At 35.5% G+C, this 16494-nt stretch overlaps 1 protein-coding gene across 16 annotated transcripts in view; it reads right to left on the reverse strand.

The window, feature by feature from the left end:
* Positions 1-16494, reverse strand: part of ZBTB20 (zinc finger and BTB domain containing 20) — an 885897-nt gene that overhangs the window by 597097 nt on the left and 272306 nt on the right. For 15 of the 16 annotated variants that reach the window (XM_027765659.1, XM_027765674.1, XM_014592971.2 and 12 more), the window contains one exon: positions 13120-13163. The exons of the other annotated variant lie outside the window; for it this stretch is intronic. The gene's annotated coding sequence lies outside the window, so the exon portion shown is untranslated. The remainder of the gene's footprint in view (positions 1-13119; positions 13164-16494) is intronic. 16 annotated transcript variants of the gene reach the window in all.

The following is a 16494-nucleotide window of genomic DNA, read 5'->3' on the forward strand; positions in this document are numbered from 1 at the left end:
TAGATGCCTACATGGCCTACTCCATGGCTGGAGTCACAGACTTGGCGGATTGAAAATCATGCCGGTTTCGTGTGCCTGCACTCTATAAATCCGGAGGAGAACGGGGGAGAAGAGATTGTGGTATGGGGGATCCCAGGGGGTGATTTCCAACTTTACCTTTCTCTCCATCTCTCTCTGTCCTCTCTCTGGCAAGTGTATATGACCTATGGCAAAAATTTAATTAAAAATAAAAAGTCATGACCACCTGTGGTTTAAGGTTGTTGTGCTTAACAAATAGTGAGAATGGCAGTGTGAAAGTTCAAATACTTTAAAGAGAATATATTTTGATAGAAGAATTATTTATGTGTATGGTTTTTACTCTAAATATATAGTAATCCCTATATTTAGAAAATCAAAAATTAAATTCATAGATCCCTATATTTAGAAAATCAAAAATTAAATTCATAGATTACCTCAAAATCATTATGATGGTAGATAGACATGTAGATAGACATGTAGATAGATATTATTAAACATTTCATGTACCAAAGAGGAAAGAATAAAAAACAAACTTTCTAGAAAATTTCAAATATCACTGTTGGATTTTTCTTTCTTTTTTTTAATTTTGCCAGAGGGGCATGCACTCACCAGAGGGACTAAGGGGCAGAGAGAGGGGAATGGATGAAGAAGCATCCCTAATAAGAAATGGGCATGTCAGAACTCTTTCTCCTCCATTTCTCCATCCTGTCGGGATTTGGGGCAACATGGACATGCATTCAGCATGTTTCTCAAGCCACTAGGACCAGAACATAAACCAAGGAACAACCATGTGGAATCCAGCTGCTTTAACCATCATCCCATGAGTCTCTTACTATTTGTTTTTTAATCCAAGAGATATGTACTATCACTATTAGTAAATTAAATTGTTTCTATAGTGAATAGAGCCAATTTTCTGATCAAGTGGCCAAATATTCTAAAGTTACAGATAAATGGTTCTTATCACTCAGAGATCTATTCACAAAATATTTTTTTTCTTTTTCTGAGACATTGGTCTATTAATTTATAAGTTCAGTAAGATGAAGATGTGGACAAATAGGGTACTTAAGTATAATTGGATAAAAAATGAATACAGTTATGGCAATAACTATAACAATTTGCATTAAATAATCAAGGAAATAAATAAACTGCAGAAAGGCAATGGTTTAGAATTGTATGAAGTAGTTACTTTAAATACACTAATCATTAACATTAAGCAGTTATATTACAAATTAGAGACAATTATTATTGAGGAGCAAAGATCCAACTATGAATATTAGCAATAACTAGGTTATGGAGTGTTTCCTGAATTCTTACTTTTTTTTTTTTTTTTTTTTTTTTTAGGTAAGTCCTATGCTCTACTCAAATTTCAGAGTAAATCTGCAATAGTTTGAACAAATAATAAAAGTAGTAGAGAAAGAAGGCCTATATAATATACTATATTGTATTACATTTTTTTCAAAGTAGAATTATAATAACAACAGGGGAGAAAAAAAGAACAGCTCATTTTAATTTTAAAGTGCATGGTATATTATCTAATTTAAAGATGATGAAATTGAGTCTAAAAGTACATGAAGGGCTACCCAGTATCTCATAGCCAATAACTGACAGCAGAGAAGCTTAAATATAAAATTCTATTTATAAATCCCATACTCTTTCCAGTCTTATATATTGACTCCTTATTTCCTGAAACCAGGCATATGAATTTCTTCTTTTTTAAAGCTTCCTCCCTTCCTTCCTCCCTTCCTTCCTTCCTTCCTTCCTTCCTTCCTTCCTTTCTTTCTCTCATGAGAAAGAGTGATAAATGGAGAGAAGTGAGAGGTACTCCCAACAGTGATCTCATTCCACAATCTACCCCCCACTCCAGTGTCAGCCAGTTCACATCATGGATCACAGACATGTGCAGGGAGACCTCAGAACATGAATCCAGGACCTTCCAGGAGGGTTCAGCATTGCTGACCTTTGTGTTACCGCTGTACCATCACTACGCTACCACTGTTGGCCCCAAAGGGGTTTCATCTAAATGCAACTTCCGTCAATTGATAGTGGTGGTTTATCTTCAAGAGGATTTTGAGGTCAACCTCTGGTTTTGTGGAAGAGAGAAACATAATGGATTAGTAACGTCTTTCACAGGCAGTGAAGGGAAGAAGAGGAATATTGTGTATAAAGCTCTCATTTGATAATAAGAGTGGCTAAGTTTTGAATTTGTATAGCATTTGTTTTACACCAAATTCAGGTCTAGAGCACACATTTGATACTGAGAGTATTTTATACTTTTATGTTTTTAAATTTTGGCAATGTGGGGAAGGGAAGGAGTAAGGGAATCAAGAGAAAAAAAAGCAAAAACATTTAACAGAAACAAAAATGGAAAATTATCTGTTCATGATAATGTATATGATAATGACTTTGACTGGACTTACATGCAGTGTATTCATACTGGGAAGATTTATTTTGTGTGCTGTGGAGATATACAGTGATTAAGGGTAAAATAAGAAAAAAAACTTTAATGGGAAATATTGAATAAATATTTTTTCTCAATCTGTATCATGCCATGTCATGTATACTATAAGATTCTTGTAGTCAGGAATCATATATACTTTATGTTTGCTAAGGTTTGAATGTGTCCCCCAAAGTTCATATGTTGGAAACTTAATCCCTAATGCAACAGTGTTGAGCCATGGGGCCTAACAAAATATGATTAGGTCATGAGGGCTTTGTACTCATGAATAGGTTAATGTTGTTATGCTCAAGTTAATGTGAGTTAGTTATTATGAAAGTGGGTTAAGTGCTCTCTTATTCTTCTAATTTCTTTCAGGAGATGATGCAACAAGAAGTCCCTCAACAGATGTAGCCCCTCAGTCTTGGACATTTCTACCTCCAGAGCCATGAGTCAAATTTCTGTTCATTATAAATTTACCAGTCTCAGGCATTGTCTTACAGAAGCAAAAAATGGGCTAGAATATCCATAGCATTCAGTCATGCCTGGCAAAATAGACATCTGATGATAATAAAATAATCTTTTTAGAATTAACTCTTACTACTGTTGTTTATAAGCTCCAGTTACCTCTTAAATTCTCTCAAGATATTAATGTTAAATCTATTTTTATAGGAACTCTAAAATAAACTATAAAATTTAAGTAAACAGGTTGTCTTTATCATCTCTAGATTCAAATTAAACGTAAGAATATTGGTAGCACTTGATTAAATATACATCTGCCACATGATAAAATGGAACAAAGAGCAGGTAATAAGTTTTTTGTTTTTTGTATTTTTTTTTAAATCTTCAGAGGCCAGTAGGTGGTGTGTTAAGGCGTTAAACTCCCACATGGCTGACCACGGTTTGAGTCCTGGATCTTGTGGCTTGAAAAACATACCAGGTGTTGTGTGTGTATGCCTAAAATCCCAGGAGGAGAATGGATTGTGCCGCGGTCATCCTCCCAAAGAGTGATTTCTCACTTTCCCTCTCATTGTCTTTCTCTGTCTCTTTCATGTAAGTGCACATGCCCTATGGCAAAAACCTTAAAAAATTTCAAAAATATATCTTTTACTATATTTTTTACGTATTTAATATCTTAATTTTTTATCCTTTTTTTGAGTAGACTATGTCTTTTTGCACATAGTAAGTGTTGAAGAAATCCAAGTCAATTTAGAGCTTACTAGAAAAACGGTTTTATTTTATATTCCCCCCTGCTAAGGAAGTGTATTTATCATATTCCATAACAGCTCACAGTTTGTTATACATTAACTGCTCATTCTCTGTGCCAATAAGACTGTGCTGGAACAGCAAATGAATTTGGTACGTTCATTTAAATGATTCTGCAAACCACAGGCTACCCAGTTGTCTAATGATAAGAGAGCCCCACAGCCACCTGATCACCATTATACTCCTTTATTCTTTTGGACCAGCATGGTCCGTAATGTCAGGGTCTGAATAGTGAGAAGAATGAGAAGGAAAAGTGTACCTCAGACTTAATCATGAAACAGGGCTTTATTAATTCAGGCGCCAGTGATGATGTGGCTAAGTTGGAAAGGGAATGGGATATAAGATCTGGAGTGCTTTATCTGCTCCAAGACCAATGCTGGTTTTGGCACTTCTCTCACTCTAGTGAGTTACAAAAAAACAAGCAGGTGCTAGCAATCTGAGAGACCACATGCCAGCTACAGCTGCTTCAAACTGATTCAATTACATCTGCCTGAATAGTCCCAGGACATCAAACCAGTTGAAGAGATCCATAGGTTTCAAGGAGAGAGAGGCTATCCTGACATACAACGTTCTGAGATAACCTCCTTCAAATACCCAGGTTTAGATACGCGAACATTCCATCACCAGGCATGGGAGAAAATGCGCAGGGAGATATAATTTTTACTCACTTTAAAATTAAAAATTGGTCCGAGACAGCACAAAAAGCCCCTTTGAATTTGACAGAAGCTGGAGTCTTTAAGGATACCTTGAAACAGCCTGATTTTGTGAGAACATTTCCCAAATCATTGAGTACAGCACATTTACAGAACATGCTCTTGGGATCCGGACTTCGCTCCAAACCTTGTTTGTACAAAAAGGGGCCAAGCAGCTGGGAAATTCTGGAGTGGAGTGTGTCCTCATTAGTTCCCATCTGCCACCAGAACTCAGCTCATGGCAAGTTTGGCTAAGTCCTGGTGTACTCAGGTCCAAATGTGGGTCAGTTTTAATTACACTATACAGAATTCAGTGTGCAGTTTTTAAATCCTTATTATACAGCACAGAGGAATGGGCAGCTCTCCAGCTAATCAATTTTTTAAAAGTACATATATAAAAATTTTAAACCAGGCTAGACAGACAGCGAGTGGAAAAAATTTCTTATAAATGAGTACAAGAGTTACTTAAGAGAATTATTAGTGAAATTGGGTCATGAGCAAGTTCTGCTTTAAAACTTTAAAGTGAGAAACAAACTGTTTTCCTTGGTAAGATGAAGCTTACAGGAGGTACACAACGCTCCTTGCTCTTTGGCGTGAATGAGTAACAACAAGGCTGTGACTACTTTATGGAACACACGCGTACAAGTACTGGCTTTTACAAAAGCCGAAAAACTCCCTATTTTGTAGTTATTCACACCCATCGTCATTTAATGTTTATCACTAAAAGAAAAAAAAAAAAAATGGCAAGCTATCTGGTAAACCTGTAAACACAAAGATGAGAGAGAGGAGAGAGAAACCGAAAGCAGAAAGTGCATGTGTTGAGTAGCAGACTCTGGCCATGACTTGGCTCTTAGTGCCATCCACACAAATGGAGGCCAGAATCAACCCATGCAGTCTACATTCAGAATTCATCCTATCCAAAAGCTTCATCAGGTGCAGGAGAGCTAAAACACTAAGCCTTCAAAGACAAATGTCAGTGAGAAAAATTCAGGAGTGAGGATGTAAGCAGCCAGTGATTGGGCAATGTAATCCCGTAAGTACTAGTTTTGATGGATAAAATGACCTTTGGCATAAGCCCTGATGACAAAGCAGAACAAAACGAAAACAAAACTTTAAATGCACAAAGTATTTTTTGGGCTTTGGGTGAATTGGTATGAAGCTCATCAGTTTAAAAAGCACCATGGAATGCTTGGTTCAAATACCAGCATTGAACACTTGATTTTGGACAACTTTCTTATCCTCTCTGAGATTCCATTTTCTCTCCTATAAAATGGAGAACATAAATCTATCTAGTAGGGGTATAGTAAGAAGTTTCAACATATATAAAACTGTAGAATATAAAAGTCACTCACTAAATGTTAACTTTTATTAACCCAACTATTATGAGTTGAATCTTGTCCTCCCATCCCCCCAAACAATGTGCTAGGACCTTAACCCAAAGTGCCCCAAAACAGGAACTTATTTTGGAGGCAGAGACTCTATAGAGGCAGTCAAATTAAAACAAGGGCATTAGGATGAGCCTTAATCCAATAAGACTAGTGTTATTATAAAAAGGGTGAAATTTAGACACAGAGATAGGCACCCATGATGAAGATAAGGTAAAGTGACACAGGAGGAAGACAGCCAATGTCAGTCAGGAGAAAAGTCTGGACTAGATCTCTCCTTCACTGCCTTCAGAAGGTGCTAATCTATTTAGAAACCTTGATGTCAGACTTCCAAACTGTGAGAAAACAAGTTTCTATGTAGGCCCCCAATTCATGGTACATCAGCACTAGCAAATTAATGGCCAACTAATGAAAATTTCATTAATTGTCCCAGACTCTGTGGCACAGTAGGTAGTGCACGAGACAGTGGAGCAGGCCTGAAAACAGAAGCACATGAACACATGTCCAGGATATTGATGGGCTGGAGGACTGGAGAAGAAATCGTAATGTGACCCAGCCCTGCGACACCTGCCCCTCTCTCTCTTTCTCTCTCTCTCTGTTTTTCATCTGCATAAACATGCTCTATCATGAATTTAAAAAAAAAAACATTAATCATCAATGTTTTCCTTGATTCATCATAGTCAAAAGTGTACATTTGTCATATGTCAACGCTATTATCTGTGGTAATGTTCAATTTCACAAAGAATCTAGTGCTTTTTCTCCTCCTTTTAAGGAATCTTTTTCTGATTGCTGTTCACGAATACTGCTGTAATATAAACAGCCTGGCAGAAGAAAATGGTTTACTATAATTAAGATCATCTAGTTTTTATTAAAGATAATTAAGGAAAAATCACACATATAAATTCACAAATCAACTTTTCCGTAGAGGGAGTCTGTACAAGAGGGAATCAGGACATTTTACTACACTAATTTCCTTCTCAAGAAAATAAGAAAACCTTACATAGTCATCTACTCATTGACAACTATGCCCATTAAACCCGATGCTACCCGCTTGGATCATAACAACCTTGGCCACAGACCACCTTAGTTTACTAGGATGCACAAGAGAGTATATTGGTGAGTACGGTTCTTCACTCTTTGTCAGAGATTGGTTTCAAGAGTATCTGACTTTGTGTACCAGCAGTTAGCGTAATGGCTATGTCGCTGGACTCCCACGTAGTCGACCGCGGTTCGCGTCTCGGACCCGGTGGCTTAAATCTCACGCTGGGCGCGTGTGCGTGCGTGCCCAAGATCCCGAGAGGAGAATGGAGGAGAAGGGATTGCAGCGTGACCATCCCCCCTGGGGGGTGATTTCTCGCTTTCTGTCTCTATGTCTCTCTCTGTCTGTGTGGCGAGCGCACGCGCCCTATAGCGAAAACCTCTCCAAAAAAAAAAAAAAAGAGTATCTGACTTTCAAAAAAGGGCAAGAGTTGTCTGGGGCCTTCCTTTGCAAGGCATACTTCCATAACCATCAGACATTTAATTAAATGTGATTATCCTCATCTTAAATTTTTCTTTAAACACCTACAGCCTTCTACATAAACACAGCACATATTGTTAGAATTGTAAGTCTACACATGCTGAGTTGAGATATTTGACAGCTATTATCAGAGCCATAACTTTGTCAAAATTACCTTTCTCAGTAAGTGAACCCCACACTTCCTCCAAATTCCTATACTGCTCATCATATCAATTTTCATATTTTAATAATAAAAGAGTAAAATTTAGTATGTAGGGAACACTAAGAATGCTGTGAACCAAATAAAGTATTTTGAATACCTAGTCTACTTCTGTGTTTTTACCCCCAAAAATTAAAAACCAATTCTCAAAAAGATAGCTCTACACCTGTGTTCACAGCAGAATTATTAACAACTAAAATGTAGAAGTAACACAAGTGTCCATTGATGAATAAATGGATAAGGAAAATGAGGTTCATACATACAACTGAACATTAGTCTTAGGAAAGAGGTAAATTTGACATGCACTACAAGATGGATGAACCCTGAGGATACCTTGTTTTGTGAAATAAGTCAAGCACCAAAAGACAAATACTTTATGACTCCACTTAAATTTTAGCTTGGAGTAGTCAAAATCAGAGAGACAGCAAGGAGAATGGTGTCTGCCAGAGGTGGGGTAGTGGAGAGTAGGAGGTTATTTTTTAACTGGTATAGTGTTTCAGTTTAACAATGTGAAAGAGTTATGGATTTGGGTGGTAGTAATGGTTATACAAGAATTACAGACATATTTAATACTATTTACCTGTATACCTAAAAGTGGTTGAGGTGGTTATATTTTATGTCATTGTATTTTACCACAATAAAAAAAAAAATGGGGGAAAATGTTAAAAAAAACTCGTAAAGGTCTTTTAGTTACATTACACTGATTTATGATTTCATAATGCCTTCCAAAAAATCTTTTATTAATCTCTCTCTTTTATTTTTTTTTTTTTAAGAGGTTTTTGCTATAGGGAGCATGTGCTTGCCAGAAAGAAAGACAGACAGAGAGACAGAAAGTGAGAAATCATCTCCCCGTGGGGATGGCCACGCCGCAATCCCTCCTCCTCCATTCTCCTCTCGGGATCCTGGGCATGCAAGCACATGTGCCTGGCGTGAGTTTAAGCCACCGGGTCCAGGACTCGAACTGTGGTGGGCTACATGGGAGTTCAGTGATATAGCCATTACGCTAATTGCTGGTCCCTCAAAAAAATCTTTGAGATAATCTGCATGATAATACCCAGACCAGCATCACTGTTTCCAGGCAATCAGATGTTCCTTATTAAGTATTTAAGTTGTAGTGGTGCTACAGATAATGGTGACAGTGCTGAAAGATGTAACAGTAGTATTATATAGCCAACATTTATTGAGTACTTGCTATATGCCCACCACTTGATTGAAAATTTTACATGCAGTGTATTATCTAACCCTCAATATACATAATATAAGGTGGATATTATTATTTCCCCAATTTTACAAATGGGGAATTGAAGGAACAGAAAGATTAGGTTAACTTGTCTGAGTTCATACCAATAGTAAATGCTGTATCAAAAAATAATTCTGTTAATATGTCTTTGCCTCCCACTAGCCTGTATACCTTTTGATAACAGGGAACTTTTACTATTATTATTATAATCATTATTAATCAAGCCTGGCACACTGCCTAATAGTAGGGATCCATTTGCCACGCAGAATAAAAGAAAAGGAAGAAATGAGAAAGTGAGGGAAGAAGTAAAGAGGGATTATATCTAGGCATGCTATGTTCTCAATAAACGTGGATTTTCTTTCTTTCTTTTTTTTTTTTTTTTAAACCATGAGAATCTGCAATTTTGTCCAGGAATCATGACTATTAACTTTTCCCTCCATGAGATTCCATACTAGAATTCCTGATAAAGGCTACTGAAGCAGCTGCTAATAACTGCTTGGTTTAATGACTAACAATCTAGCTAATACTATATTCTTGGCTCATCTCAATTTCTAATGTGAAGACTAACAGAGGAATATAATTTAATCTATCACAAGGAATATAGTTTAATCTATCACACTAAGGTACTGGAGAAAAATTATGTCCTTGATATTGGCCTCTTACCCACTGGTGAATATGAAGATAAAGAGAAACATTACAGAAGAAAGGTACTTGCAAGTCTAAAAGGACCCAGGAATATTATCATCCAGTGCCATTAACACCTAAATAACATGTTTTTATGCCACAGTTATTGGATCATTATGCAGCCTATGTCATTCTCATATGACTGCCTCAAGCCACACAAAATGGAACTTTAGAAATGTCTGTTTACTGGTGGCACAGTGGTTAGATACTGGACAGAGGAAGCCAGATCCCATATGGCCAACACGGATTTGGATCTTAGCTCAGTGAGCTTCAAAATGGGTTCTCACAAGCCTACACAAGACCTTGATGAGATGGAAAACTATATAAAAAGAATTGCAGCATGGTGAGACCCTGCTGGGGAAAGGAAGTGTGTTTCTCTTTTTTTCCCCTCTTTCTCCTGCTTGGGCATATACTGGCATGAGTAAAAAATGACTTAAAAAATGAAACAACAATAACAAAAATAGAAAGGCCTATCAAAAACAGGTCTTAACTGCTCTAGTTTGACTTTATCTTTGAATGACTTTATCTGTGTTTATTTATACTTAGAATTTAGTGAGTAGTGGAAACCATAATTATAAATATGTATACAGTAAACATAGGGTCCATTACTTCGGCTTAGCAAAATAATTACAGATTTTTTTAATGTTCTGATCTTACCAGACACAAAGAAAGTTAACACACATTTGTTTTTCAATGAGGTAGAGATAAGGAGGGTAAGAGACAGCACAAGTAAATGTTCAGGAAAGCTAAGGAATAAATGCTACAACAGAAGATGATGTTTATTTCTATTCTATGAAGTTTTTTCAACTTGACAACCATTAATGTCTTACCCACCTTGATGTATTATGGGAATAATGGGAAAATTTTTCTCATGGCAAAAATGAGTCTAAAGCATATTGCAACTGGATTTTTACAAATTAATATCTCATTTTAAAGACAGGATTTATCAGTATTCTCATCTCTAACAAGCAGTATGAGGACTAAGGTAAGTCCATCAAGACTCATCTAAAATGTATAACAAGTAATAAGTTTCTAGGACATTGTCATATTTCTAATACAACTCCAGAAATGTTTTATTCATATATGCATTCATTCAACATTTATTGACCAACTACTATGTACAGGGCCTTGTATTAAGGAGCTGTGAGCAATCCTCTACCTTTGTACCTTTCCTACTACCAAAGAACTTAAATTCATATTATAGTGATTTTTTTTTTAAATTTCCAAATGGGACAATAAATGAAAAACATGGAAAAAGGAAAACCAGCTCTAAGATTTAAGACTCATGTTACTAAATACTCATGTTACTAAATACTGAAACTCCTTAGCATTTTAAAAAATATATTGAAGACGGAGGCTGGCAGGTGGCATGGTGGTTAAGGCCACTGGACTCCCACATAGCCAACCACAGTTTGAATCCTGGACCTGGTGGCTTGCTTTCTTTCTCTCTCTCTCTTAAATTTTAATAAATAAATTTAAAATAAATAAATAGGGACCAGCAGATGGTATAACGGCTATGTTGCTGGACTCCCATGTAGTCGACCGTGGTTCAAGTCCTGGACCTAACGGCTTAAACTCATGCCAGGCACATGTGTGTGCATGCCCAAGATCCTGAGAGGAGAAGGGATTGTGGCATGGCCATCCCCCCTGGGGGCATTATTTCTCGCTTTCTGTCTCTCTGTCTTTCTGGTAAGCCTACACACCCTATAACGAAAATCTCTTCAAAATAAATAAATATATAAAGTAAATAAATTAAATAAATAAATCATTCTTTAAAAATATATATTAAAGAGATTAATATTAGGAATTTGAATATTCTAAATTTCAGGTATTTGGGACTACTGAATTAATTAGGTACTTTTTAAATTAAGTTATAGCTTCTAGTACTGCATATGTAGAAGTTTACCTTTGTGATACAGTCTGTAGTATCCATACTAAATGCACAGATGTTTGACAGAAAATACATAAAATAATTAACTAAGAGAAATAATATCACTATGGATAACATTTAAGGAGGAAATACCAGCTATCTTGTATTTAATTAAGATAAAGGATAATATTCCAGCCTTGAATTTTACATCTGGATTTTAGCTCCTCTGCTATGATTACTATTTAATTTTCACCCCCCTCTTCTACTCCAACCCAACAGAGACAAATGCACAAATCAAGAAATCATCTTACAATATACCCTTAAATTTTCTGAATTTGCCCCATGTGTCCACTAATAGCCAAATGCTTTCAAATCTGTTCAGTCAAATGGATCAATAAATACATCCAGCCTCACATAGTGGGGCTGCCAACATAATGAAATTGAGCCAAACAGAAATCGTCTCTACCAGAACAAAAATTATTATCAACCCAGTTATCTGGAGAGATCTGTTCCCTCAGGTATGCTTTGGAGAAGTCAGGATAGACATTATCTAGGGCAGTTAATAACTACTAAAAAAAAAAAAAAAAAAAAAAAAAAAAAAAAACCTACTTTCTTCAGTAATGAAACTGGGGAAAACAGAGGTCTCTGCTTCATAGTGTGTGCTACACTATAAGGGACATATTATGACTCTAAGACAAATGGTACCCCTAAGGACAACTCAAGCATCTCACAGGGTCTACTTTAAGTGTCATTCAGCAATATGATGCAAACTGACGTGAGGCTTTCCAGAAGACGAGAACACCTCAACACTGAACTTGTATTAAAGCTTCTTTTTAATTACCAGAGGGCATATATGCCTAGAAGAGAGAAACAGAGCCAGTGAAAGCAACACACCTACCCCTCTATGGGGCATGGTCACACTTCAATCCCTTCTTCTTCATTTTTCTACCCTATCAGAATTTAGGACATTCATGCACATGCATTAAGCAAGTTTATCAAGCAATGAGAGCAAGAATTTGAACCATGGTCAGTCATGTAAAAAAAAAAAAAAAAAATTAGACACACAGAACAAAAGGTTTGAAAAAAAATTCGAGAACTAAAACTGGAAAGTTTTATAACAACAATGTAAAAGTTTAAAGTCTACATCAAAAATAAAAGACTTTCAGGCACCAAATATGTAACAGCGAAAGCAAACTGCTAACAAGCTTCTCTGCACGCTCACGCCTATGACACAGCTGCAAGCAACAATTGAGCAGGTGCAACCAAGCTTTTGAGAATTCCTGCCTGTTGCCCAGGAACCACAACACCGCTTGGTTGAGATTTTAAACAGGTGCAAACATTTTTTTTTCATTTGTCTAGTACTTCAGACAGTGCAGCAGACAATACATCTGCAACCACTCCTTACCAAAAGCAACCACCACAGAAAATAAACTCAAAATTGACAAAAAAAAGTCTGAAAATAAAACAATAATGTCAAAAACACAGTGGTTTTACAGTAATCTGACCCAACACCACCAGCCACTTTGGTATTACAATTCCATGAAATATGCTCTAATCTCTTCACCAGATGATACTTTGTAATTAAAATTATTCTGCCTCATCAAATCTTAGAAATGTTTATATTTGCTTCTTACAACAAAGTGCAATGTATGTACAAAACATACTATCCTTTGAAGCTGTCGATATTTATAAGTACTCAAAAATGAATATTTTCACACTATGAAGTCTATAAGCAATTTTAACACACAAAAATGTAATCATTTGTCACTTAATATATAGATTTACATAGCTGTAGGTAATTCATATACATACCTGTGTGGCTATGGGGCATAAACAGACTTGCAATTATAGTTACTCTGAAATGCAGAACAAAGATTTTATATAAGTAAAAATTAACATACTAAGATGGAATCAGTATTTATGTTGAGACTTTTTTTTGGTAGAGAAGTAGAAAACATTACAGTGTATAAAGAAGTTGAAATACTTTAGCTCCATCGGAGATTTCAGATTACCCTAAACTTATATGTATGAATATACACAGAATCCCTTTGCAATATTATTAAAAACAAGTGCCAGTGAGGGACTAAGATTCACTGTGAACTCCAAAACATAAGTACTTTCACCAGAGGACAAGACAAATCCTAAAAATTTATTATTTATATTCTTTTAAAGACTTATTGCCTTCCTATCACAAATATGATCGCTGCCTTCTAAAAGGAAACTACTCAGATACATCTGCACTCAATTTGGATAGAATCCTGGTGAAAAAGAAAGGTGCTTTTATACTTCAATCCACAAAAATATTCATTAAAAGGGACGAGCAGTTAGCGTAATAGCTATGTCGCTGGACTCCCACTGAGTTGACCGCGGTACAAGTCCTGGACCCGGCGGCTTAAACTCATGCCGGGCGTGTGTGCATGCGTGCCCAAGATCCCAAGAGGAGAATGGAGGAGAAGGGATTGTGGTGTGGCCATCCCCCCGGGGGGTGATTTCTCACTTTCTATCTCTCTGTCTTTCTCTGTCTGTCTGGCGAGCGCATGTGCCCTCTAGTGAAAACCTCTCAAAAAAAAAAAAAATATTCATTAAAAGAAAAAATAAACTTTCAATGTTCATTAACTTTAAGTTACAACAGTAAGTGAAAATTAGATTGATCGCGACAAGAAGGAATGCTATTTCCACATCAGATATAATGCATGTTGTCTCATCCAACACACTGACAAATCTGTCAGTAAAACAGATATTGATACAAAAGACTACATAGGTCCAACTTAAAGTACAAGTATATGGTTTACAATTAGACTGTAAATATATTTTGATGTAGGTGGAATCTGTAACATGCAGCCACCAAGCACTATAATGTTTTCTACTCTTAAAAATATTTCATAATTCTTTCTGAGGCAATCTAAACGGTTTAATTTATATACTGCTGTGCATAGCTGATAACAACAACATACTAACTTTAGTAGGTCTACTTAGTAATACTTGCTTAAAAATATATAGAGCTAATACTCAATGAAGATGCTAGCACAATGAAATAGAATCTTCATATATTTCTGAGGGAACTGTAAATTGTTAAAAGGTATTTGGAAAGCTATTGAATAATATGTATCAAGTCACTCAGTCTCAATATTTACTTGACAATTTTAGTTCTAGGATTCCATCTTAACATAAATAAAAGCCAACAGAAATATATGTGAAAAGACAATTCTTGTGATAGTGAAAACTATAAGCAATTTAAATGTCTAATAATAGGAAAACAATTAAATAAACCATAGCACAATCATATAAAAAATAATGTGCAACAAGTCACAAGCTACCTTGAAAGAATATTTAAAATTGTATTTGAATGCAAAAATCATAGCATTATAGTAATTATCAATTAGTGGCATATCTTTTTTTTTGTCACAAATATAACAAATTTTTATAAAAGATTTTTTTATTAATAAATAATCATCTCCACTTAATTTTAAATACTTTTTTTTTCTTTTTTAGAGAGTTTTTGCTATAGGCACATGTGTTTGCCAGAGACAGAGACAGAAATCAAGAAATCACCCCTCGGGGGAGGTGGCTATGCCACAATTCCTTCTCCACCATTCTCCTCTTGGAATCTTGGGCACGGATACACATGTACCCAGTAATTTTTAAAAGCTATTATTTATTTAATTGTTTTATATTCATTCCTTTATTTTAATTTGACCAGAGAGAGACACAGAGAGAGAGAGAGGGAGAGAGAAAAGGAGAAAGCAAACCACCAGGTCCTGGACTCAAAACATGGTTGGCCATATGGTAGTGTCCAGCAACTTAACTACCACACTACCTGGTGGTGCCCCCAGCATGAGTTTTAAGCCACCAGGTCTGGGACTCGAATCATGGTCAATTATGTGAGAATCCAGCAATGTAACCATTATGCCATCTGCTGGTCACTAAAATATTTCTTTTGGCTATAATAAAATAAAAAACTCAGTTTCAATTCTGTTCATTTTTTTTAAATAATGTATATAAACATGAAGGGTATCAATTGCAAGGAGAATATGAAATTACATGCATGATCAAAAAACAATAAATAGAGCACACAAAAATATTTAGAGTGATTATATCTGGCTGATCAGGTTATGAATTATTTTTAATTTTTAATTTTCATATATAGTCAATTCTCTATAATAAATATTACTATTCCTACTACAGGAAAATGTATTAGTTCGCAGGACTGGGGTAAAAGAAAAAAGTTATAAAGTGCCATATGGAAATCAGAAATCTAACCTTCCTAAGAGAAATAAATTAATTCAGTCATACATAAAATTCATTTAGTATACCTACTGTGAGAAACTCATTGTCATTGATTTTTCATAGGGGTATTGCGTGGGTCTTTTTAATCCCATTGCTTTAGAATCTACACCAGTAATTCAGTAACACATTTTTAATCATTTCACTAAAACTTTAATTATTCACAGTGAAATGATGGCAAGAACAATTTAGGACTGCAAATCTGTTCAATTTAGTACAGACTAATTTATTAAGTATGTCAACAACATTCAATGAACATTTACTATGTCCAAGGTGCTATGTTTGGCACTGTGAAGTGTTAAAGGATAAATTAGGACACACCTTACCCTCATAGAGCTAACAATTTAAGAGGAATTGAAAAAAATGGAGACACAGCTCACATAAAAATATAAACAAAGTATAGTTCAAGGCATTTGTGACAGATCTGGTATACTTTAAAGAAAGAAAATATATAGCAGGTTTGTTCTTTTATATTATTGAGAAAAACTTTTATTTAGGTAGTGCTCAATAAAAAAGAAATGTGAACTAGTGTGTACCCCTTTTAAAACATACTAGTAAATCATTTTGCTCAAGCATCTACATTTTTTACTTCCTTATGTGATCTTTTTGTTAATGGAGAGTTATACAATAGAAAATTAAGAATGATGGAAAATTGATCCAATCTAAGATGCTTGACGTGTAAGATTGTTTCAAATTATCTAAGGCCACATAAAACACATGCACAATTATTAACAGGCTACAGTTATTTATTGGCAACCAAAGTAAATAGGTTAGTTACTTGTTAATCTGGCCTAAAGACACTGTTATGGCAACAGCACTAAGGAAGGAGAAGGAGATAGGGCAAACCATTTTTGTTGTGCAGATAAAATGAAGCAGCACAGAGACATTCACAATAGCGGTTCA

The sequence above is a fragment of the Tupaia chinensis genome, unplaced genomic scaffold (genome assembly GCF_000334495.1).
Source record: "Tupaia chinensis unplaced genomic scaffold, TupChi_1.0 Scaffold139218_1, whole genome shotgun sequence".
In the NCBI taxonomy this organism is placed as follows: domain Eukaryota; kingdom Metazoa; phylum Chordata; class Mammalia; order Scandentia; family Tupaiidae; genus Tupaia; species Tupaia belangeri.